The sequence below is a fragment of the Passer domesticus genome, chromosome 32, assembly GCF_036417665.1.
Source record: "Passer domesticus isolate bPasDom1 chromosome 32, bPasDom1.hap1, whole genome shotgun sequence".
Lineage (NCBI taxonomy): Eukaryota > Metazoa > Chordata > Aves > Passeriformes > Passeridae > Passer > Passer domesticus.
This window is the reverse complement of record NC_087505.1, coordinates 3718110-3727282: the sequence shown is the minus strand read 5'-3', so window position 1 is coordinate 3727282 and position 9173 is coordinate 3718110. Positions and strand designations below refer to the sequence as shown.

The window sequence follows — 9173 nt, the reverse complement described above, 5'->3', positions numbered from 1 at the left end:
CGGTGCACAGTGAGTGCAGGGATGGGCATGGGGAGCCCTCAGAGACCCCTCAGTTCCCCTGGATGGGGACTCCATCACTCTCTAGGGACCCGCATCACTGTCTGGGGACCTCCATCAGTGCCTGGAGGCCCCATCCCTCACCAGGTCCCTTTACCACTCCCTAGGCCCCCTCATCCCTCTCTGAAGTCCCATCACGTTCCTCTGGTGCCACCATCCCCTCTCTGGGCCCCCGTACCCTGCCTAGTGTCACCCCCTCTCTCTCCAGGTGTCCTCTCCCTGAACACCCATTCCTTTCTTAGAGTCCCTTTGGAACCCTCCCATCTCTGTGCCCCCTGTCCATCACTGGGGTGCCCCTGCCCCTGTCTGACACCCCGGGATCCCTCAGTGTTCCCTGCTGTGCCCGCTCTTGCCGGGTTCCCACCCTCAGGTGTGTCCCTGTCACCGCAGCCACCCAGGGGAAAGGTGTCACACAGGGACCGTCTGAATGTCACAGTCCTGGGTGAGTGGGACCCTCGGGCTGGGGGTGACCCCACCCACAGCACCCTTATCCCACCCCACATGTGCCAGCCCTGTCTGTGTCCCCGCAGTGCCCGTGGCCAATGCCACCATCACCCTCAGTCCCCTGTCACACCAGGTGTGCGCAGGTGACCCTGAGCTCCTCATTGCAGGTAGGCTCAGCCCCTGTCACCTTCACCTGGCTGCACAATGGGCAGGAAGTGTCCCGGGGTCCCCTCCTGGAGCTCGGAGACATCAATGTGGGACATTCAGGCACCTACCAGTGCGTGGCCACCAACCAGCTGGGACAGGACGGGCACCGCGTGCTCCGGGCACTCAGCCCAGGGCTGGTCCTGGCTGTGACAGTGAGGGCACAGTGCCACAAAGATAGGGTCACGCAGGGTCACTGGGGTTTGCAAGGCACGTGTGGTGAGTGGTGACCCTGCTGTGTCCACCTCTTTTTCTTGCAGTGGCTGCAGGGGTCACTGGGGCCCTTTTGTTGCTGCTCCTGCTCGTGGGTGTCATTGTGGCCTGGCACCGGTGGCACTGTGTGACTGGGTGACAATGAGGGTATGGGCATCCTCGAGAGCTGCAGAGGTGCCCAGAGTTGGGGAGCGATAGGACACCACCCACAGCCCCAGAAGTGGGAGTTTGGCTGGGGGTCTTCTCGGGTTTGGGGAGGTGCTGGAGGGTCCTGCAGGGATGTTGGGGGTTGTTTCAGGGTTCCTGGGGGTGTTTGGAGAGTGTCTCTGTCAATGTTGAGCTTTGGGTTCTTGAGGCTGAGATGGCCAAGGGCACTGGGGAGCCCTTGGGGGGCTTTAGAGATGCTTGGGGGTTCTGAGGGAAATTGAGGGGGGTTTCAGGAATCCTGAGAGCGATCAGGGACTTTGGGGCCCCAAAGTCACCCCTCCCCTCTTTCCTCTGCAGCTGCCAGGAAGCAGCAGGAAAAGTGACTGGGGGACTCAAACCACATTCTCCCCTTTTACCCCAACCCCCATGACCTCCCATTCCATCCCCCACACCCCCTTTATTTCCTCAGGGCCCCCCCGGATCCCCCAGTGCCCCCAGGAGGGGCAGGTGCTGTATACCCACATCATGGTCACCAAGAGGGCAGGGGGTCAGTATGGTGGGGGGACACACACAAAGGGACACGTCACCCACGAGTGTCACCCCACCCAGATCCCACAGCCCCTGTCCTTCTCAGTGTCCCCACGTGCCACCACACTCCAGGATCCCCAGGTGACCTACGCAGAGCTGCGGTCACACCAGTGACATTTACAGGAATGTGCTGTGACACTGGAGGGAACTGGGGGCCACTGGGGGTCCTCACTCATGGACACCCACACGTGTGTGTGCTGCCACTAAAAACTGCCCCTCTCCCTCCCTGTGGAGGCACCAAGATCCCAAAGGGCTGAGAGAAGAACAATTTCCTGAAACAGCAATGAGACACAATAAAATCAACAGCAACAACAACAAGCTTCAGAGTCCAAATGGTTACAAAAGGAACAATTTCCAGGGAAAGCCACAACAAGGAAAAAACCCCAGACATTTCCCCCAGCACGTTTCCTCTGCCAGAGGAACCTGGCACGGCCCAGGATCTTTCGTGCTCTGATGGGCAAAGCAGCCATCAGGAGGCTCTGGATTCTCCTGTCCCCTCTCCCAAACCCCTCATCTGCCGTGTTCCCCACGCGAGGATGTCACAAAGGCCCTGTGGCAGTTCTGGAGCCTCCGCCTTTTCCAGGGCAGTCAGGATCAGGCCATGGCTCAGTGTCAGAGACAGGAAAAGTTTGATATCTGGAGACATTTTGGAACACCTGTGTGTGGCAGGGCTGGGTCAGGGCTAGCTTTTGGTGAGACAGGGCCCGTCTGTTCATCACTCTGTCAGCTGTGGCACACTGTGGAGAGTGTGACGCTCTGCCAAAGCCAGCTCCCGAGTGGCAGGGTGACCAGAATGCTGCCTGGGGAGGGAGCCCTTGGTGGCCTAACTGGCTAAAAAGGCAGAGCATGAGGTGGCTAAGGCCCTGACCCTGTCTCCTCTTCAGGTGTCTGTCCCATCCACGCTGGAACCCAGGAGTTGGCAACTCATTTAAATGAGATATATCTGCTAAGAACGTTCCTGGAATAGAAACAAGACCCATGCCCAAAACTTTTTTTAGTTTCAAAAATGATGGGGCTTCCAGGCCAAGGTATAGGAAATGGAATAACAGCTCTTTACTGGGAAATCTATAAACCAAAACCAAACAAAAAACACAAAACCAGAACTTTCCCTCCCGCTCAGCGCTGTTGGTTTGTGTGGCGGTTATAACCGCGACCAGCAGGGGGCGCTGCAGAGAGCAGGCCCAGCCAGCAGGGGGCGCTGCAGGGAGCCCTTCCGGCCAGCAGGGGGCGCCCCGGTCACGCTCGATCACCTCAGGGGCCATGGCGGCCTCGGGCAGGAGCCAGAAGGGGAAATCGCTCCTTTTGCAAACTCACGGCCACCAGTCTGTCCCAGCACACGCCCTGCACCATACCCATGAATGCTCTCCATGATCCCAAATGGAAGGCAGCACCTGACCCCAGGTAGCTCTTGAGTCCACAACAGCACCTCTGGTGTCTTTATGCCAAAATCCCTGCAAACCCTCAGCCTTTCACTCAGGTGAGGAGGACAGAGATGCAGCAGCTTTGGGGACACCTGGAATCCACACAGGGTAACTCCCCACAGCCCCACCACAGCCACAGGCCAAGCCACTGCTCAGTATCTCCACACTTTTCCCTCTTGTCTGGCAGCCGAACCAGAATGCAAAGATTCTTCTTGGGGCCATTCCAAAGAGCTGCAGGTTTGAGACATAAAGTAGGAGGCACCCAGGCAGGTTGCTGAGAAGACTGTTGTTGTCTTTGCAGAGTTTTTGGGGCATTCTCAGAACTATGCTGCAAGGGACAAAATGATCAATTGCTGCATGTCTGGACTGGTTCCTTCACAGCTGCCCCTGCAGGGGTAGTTTCCAGCCAGCTTTTCTCTAAACCATCAAAGGGCCTCACAGAGCCACTGCTTGTGCTCCCTTTAGGGTTTGAGCTTCTTGCAGGGCTGAGCAAACCACAGGCAGGCATTTTTCTACCACAGAATTCTCACCTCTGCAGCAGCTCCACTGACCCAGAGCCCCTCAGAATCTGCGTGACCCGCAGCCCAACAGTGTAACTATAATATTTTATGAAAAATCCTCTGCTAGGATATTTCCCGTCCTGAGCAGCTAAGAGCCTCAGGAAAGAAATGTAAATAATAACTACCTGCTGCTGTGGAATGCAACAGGTGCATTTTTTATTGGTCTGTGTGAATTGTTTTAAATTGATGACCAATCATGGCCACCTCTGTTAAGGCAGTTAGCACTTACAGGATTTTGCTATACATTCAATCCTATTCTTGTTTTTAGAAACTTTCTCATTGTTCTTTTCTCTCTCTGTTCTTTTACTATAGTTTTAATGTAGTATTTTAGTATAATATATAACACAATAAATCAGCCTTCTGAGAAAAATGGCGTCAAGCCTCATGTCCCCACACTTGAAGAATTCACCTCAGCACAACAGCACCTTGAGGGGGCTGTGCTGGCTCTGGGTCATCCCAAAATATGAGGCACTCAGAAAAGGAGCTGTGAGCCACGGGCCAACCCAGCCACTGCCCATGCCTGGGACCCCCATTCCCCTGGAAATCAAATCATGGGAACCCCATTCCTTATGTCCCATCTTGCCTGGGACCCCCATCCCAGTACTGACATTCCCCAGGATCTCCATGGCCCAGCACCCCATTCCAAAGGAACCCTTTCCCGTTCATTCCATCTCCTGAAATCTACCTTCCCCCAGGACCTTGAATCTCCCAGGACCCTCATTCCCACAGGATCCCCCATTCCTTGTGCACCCCATCCTTGGCACACAAATCCCATGACCCCAAATCCCTGGACCCCACGTTCCCCTGGCACTCCCATCCCTGAATCCCCCAGCCCTGAGGTCCCCCATTCCCATTGCACCCATATCCCTGATGACTCCCCCTCCTCAGGACCCCCATTCCTAGAGACCCCATCCATGGGACACCGCATTCCCTGGGACTCCCATCTCTAGCTCCCCAACTCCCCTGAAACCCCCACTCCTGGGAACCCCAAAGCTCACCTTGTCCCACTCAGCCTCATCCCCATCCAGTCCCCAGCCTGTGGCCACCCTGCCCCCACCAAGGGCCACCTCCACATGAAGGTGACACCAGACCTCGCTTCCTTCCCCTTTGGCCAAAGAGCCGCCAGCGAGGGGACAGCCTCCACTGGCAGCGAGTGACAGCCAGTCCACATGGCTGGGGACATCAGAATGGCCAGGAAGGTGGCGCTGCTCCTGTGGGGTGAGTGCCCCGGGCACGGGCCTGACACCACAGGGATGGGAAGGGGAGGGGGCACAGGGGGCTGCGGGGTCCCCTGAGGTCCCCAAGGCCAGCAAGGCATGGAGCCCAGTGTGAACAGAGTTGTGGGGTGGCTGTGGGGACAGGAAGTGGGGACAGGGAGGGGAACTGGGATGTGGTGACAGGAACAGGGGGATGGAGATGTGGGGACAAGGATGTGAGAGAAGGAGCCTTGGGGCTGGGGCAGCTGTGGGGACAGGGACACAGGGATGCAGTACAGGGACAAGGGGACAAGCACCCTGTGCTTGGGCCATGGGGACAGGTGCCAGAGGAGTGGGATCATGGGCACAGGGCCATGGGGATGTGGCTGTGGGGCTGGCAGGGGTGACGTGAGGCAGCACGGGGTCCCCATGCCTGAGCGTGGCTTGGCTGCTGTGTCCCTGTCCTTTGTGGGGACACGGGTGCCACACCCATGTCCCCACAGAGACCTTTTGGGGACAGCACCCACACCCCGTGTCCCTGTGCTGCTGTTCCCACAGTGCCACCCCCACTGAGCCCTGTCCCTTCTCCCTTCCAGCCCAGACCCTTGGCCTCGCTGGTGAGTCCTCGGGGCATGCAATGGCCCCACCCTGCTGTCCCCAGCCCTGCGCTAGCCCTGGCAGCCTGGGGTCCCTGGGCAGGCTGGTGTCCTCTGTCACCCGCAGGTGGCCAGACCACCCAGCTCCTGGTGGAGCCCCCCTGGAGGCCGGCGGTGCTGTGGGACCGGGTGACACTGACCTGCCAGGGCTTGGGGACCGACAGTGCCACCACCTGGTACAAGGATGGTCAGCGTTGGTGGCAGAAGGGACCCGACCACTTCACTGTAACCGAGAAAGGCACCTACACCTGTGACAGACCCGACACCGGGCTCAGCCCCAACGTGACAGTCTCAAACGGTGAGGGGGGTTTCTGTGTCCCCAGCCTGGCACCCGTGGGGACGCCGAGGGCTCTGGGTGGGCTCTGCACCATGGGTCATCTCCTGTGTGACCAGAGCATGTCCCCTGCTCTCATCCCAGTTTGAGAAGACTTCTCTCTCACAATGTGGGGCCCCTGGTGCCTCCCGGTGCCATCATCACCCTCCTGATGCCCCTGGTGTGACCAGTCCCCTCTGTCCCCCAGACTTGGTGGTGCTGCAGGTGCCAGCACGGGTACTGCTGGAGGGGGACACGGTGACACTGCGATGCCGGGGCTGGTGGAACAAACCACTCACATATGTGTACTTCTACCATGAAGAGAAGGAACCGAGAGGACCGCGGGATGGGACTGAGCTGTCCTTGTCCCCCCTGCAGTTGAGCCACAGCGGTCGCTACCTCTGTGACGGCTATGTGCGCTATGTGGTGTCACAGTGGAAGAAGTCAGAGGTCGTGACAGTGACAGTGCGCAGTGAGTGCAGGGATGGGGACAGGGAAGCCTGACATCCTCCAAGGGTTTCCCCAGCACTGCCTGAATCCTTCATCCCTCCCTTTACTCCTCCCTGGCTCACCCACAATTTCCCAAGTCCCTCTTGATTTCCCCCAGGACTGCCTAGTTTCCCCTGCAGATCCCTTATCCCTCTCTGTGTCCTCCCTAGCCCTCCTTGGATTCCCCACCCCTTCCAAGCTCCCTGCTCCACCCTCTGCTCTCCCTTCCTTCCCTGCCTCCACCCACCCATCTCTACAGCCCAAATCATTCCCTGAGTCTCCTCAGTCTCTCCTGTGGTTCCCCAACCCTGCCTGGGTCTCTCCCCCTTTCCACGGGGTCTCGCCATTTTCTCCATGACCCAACATGCCTCCCAGGGTCCCCTTCTGCTCACTGGGATCCTCTCTGCTACCCTCCAATCCCCTCTCTTTCCCCTCCCGTGTCCCCCACCCTTCCTGGGTCCCCAATCCCTCCTGTGTCCCCCTGTAGGTGTCCTGCTCTCGGGGGTGTCCCTGTCAGTGCAGCCCCCCGGGGGACAGGTGGCACTGGGGGACCGCCTGGTACTGAGCTGCAAGGTGGCTGCAGGGACAGGTCCCCTGTCCTTCTCCTGGCACCGGGAGGGCACAGAGGCACTGCTGGGCACTGACCCCCAACTGGAGCTGACCCATGTTGGGGACAATGACAGCGGCCAGTACCGGTGCCGGGTCAGCGACGGGGACACCGTGGCCGAGAGTGACCTCCTGAATGTCACCGTCCTGGGTGAGCGGGACCCTCGGGCTGGGGGTGACCCCATCCACGGCACCCTCATCCCACCTCTCCTGGTGCCAGCCCTGTCTGTGTCCCCGCAGTGCCCGTGGCCAATGCCACCATCACACCCAGTCCCCTGTCACACCAGGTGCACACAGGTGACCCCATGACCCTGTGCTGCTCGGTGCAGGTGGGCTCAGCCCCTGTCACCTTCACCTGGCTGCACAATGGGCAGGAGGTGGCCCAGGGTCCCCTCCTGGAGCTCAGGGACATCGATGTGGGACATTCGGGCACCTACCAGTGCGTGGCCACCAACCAGCTGGGACAGGACGGGCACCGCGTGTTCCGGGCACTCAGCACAGAGCTGGCCCTGGAGGTGACACCTGGCTCACCCTGGGTCACAGGTGGGGTCACACGTGGTCACTGGGGGGTACAAGGCACCTGAGGTGAGTGGTGACACTGATGTGTCCCCTCTGTCCCCAGCAGTGGCTGTCAATGTCGGCAGGACCCTCCTGTTCCTGCTCCTACTCCTGGCTGTCATCGGGGGCTGTCACTGGTGGCACCACCGGGGTGGGTGACAATGGGCGGAGATGGGCGTCCTACAGGAGTGGGGGGAAGCCCCATACACAAGGGGGCCTGTTGAGGCATCACCCAAACCCCCTCACCTGGAGGAAGCTGAGCCCCTACTGACCTTTGCATGGGGAGCTCACAGGTTTGGGGGCATTTGGAGGGTCCTGGGCTGTCCCGGGAAGAGCCTTGAGGAATATTGGGGTGTCACTGTCATCTCCTGGGGGCTTTCACAGAGGTGTTGGAGACTTGTGCAGGGATGTTAAACGCTCTTCAAGGATCCTGGAGCAGTTTGGAGGCTTTCCTGCATTCCATTCTTGGGGTTCTTGGGGGTTTGAGGGGTGCTCAGGGTGTGAAGAATCAGGGTCCCGTGGCAGTCCATCGGTCCTGGGGAAGGGGTGGGAGTACCTGGGTGGCTCAGGTGTTCTGGGGCTCCATGGGTGTGCTTTGGGGTGTAGGGGCAGTAGTCCAGTAGAAATCAGTGTCTGCTGGGGGCTCAAGATTCTGGTGGGCATTGAAAGGTCCCAGGTGGTGTTAGGGCCCAGGGCACCCCATGGTCACCCCCTCCTCTTTGTCTTGCAGCTGCCAGGAAATCCCAGGACAGGTGAGTGGGGAGCACCAGCCATGACTCTCCTCGACCCCCTCCCCAGACACCCCTCAGTCCCTCCCTTATCCCTTCAGGATGCCCCCAGAATCCCCTTATCCCCCGGGGGAGGGGGAGGAGCTGGACACTGAGCAGGCAGGGGGTGAGTATGGGGGATGGGTGGGGACATGGGTATGTCACCCATGGGTGTCACCCCAAGCCAGCTGTCTCTTACATGGCCCCCCAAGGACCTCCAGGTGACCCACGCAGAGCTGCCAGGACCACATGGGCAACTGCAGGACACCAGTGACGCCTGTGGGAATGTGCTGTGATTCTGGGGGACACTGGGACTCCCCATCCCATGGCTCCCGTGGTAGCCCATCCTGCCCAGGCTGATGACCACCAGTCAGGGGGGGCTGCACAGGGCACCCAGTGCTCCCCTTTCCCCCTCCCAGTGCTCCCAGTACACCCATGGCTTCCCAGGCTCCTCCCAGTGCCAGAGGGCACAGCACCCATTTCCTTCTTATTTTTGCAAAAATGCAGCTTTTTGCTTAAACTGGCATAAATGGTGTTTGTTCAGCTTTGTTGGGCTTAAGGAATGGGATTCTCCAGTTCTGGGCTGCCACTAAAAACCAGGGGCTGCTGCCCCTCCCTGTGGAGGCACAAAAATCCCAAAGGGCTGAGAGAAGAACAATTTCCTGAACCAGCAATGAGAGAAGAAATCCAACAGCAACAAGGTTCAGAATCCAAAGGGCCACAAAAGGAACGATTTCCAAAAAGGAACAATCCCCAGATGCTGTTCCCAGCACATTTCCTCTGCCAGAGGAACCTGGCAGGGCCCTAGACCTTCACTGCTCTGATGGCCAAAGCGGCCTTCAGGAGGTTCTGGATTCTCTTGTCCCCTGTCCCCAACCCCTCCTCTGCCGTGTTCCCCACACCAGGATGGCACCAAGCCCCTGTGGGGGTTCCAGAGCCTCCCCCTTTTCCAGG

General features: G+C 59.0%; 1 long non-coding RNA gene across 1 annotated transcript; it reads right to left on the bottom strand.

Moving 5' to 3' along the window:
* Window positions 1-2957: 2957 nt before the first annotated feature.
* Window positions 2958-6168, bottom strand: LOC135288278 (uncharacterized). The gene is made up of 3 exons (XR_010351473.1): window positions 6099-6168; window positions 5627-5734; window positions 2958-3402 (listed from the first exon to the last, which is right to left on the bottom strand). It is a non-coding gene; the product is annotated as an uncharacterized LOC135288278 (long non-coding RNA).
* Window positions 6169-9173: the final 3005 nt, after the last annotated feature.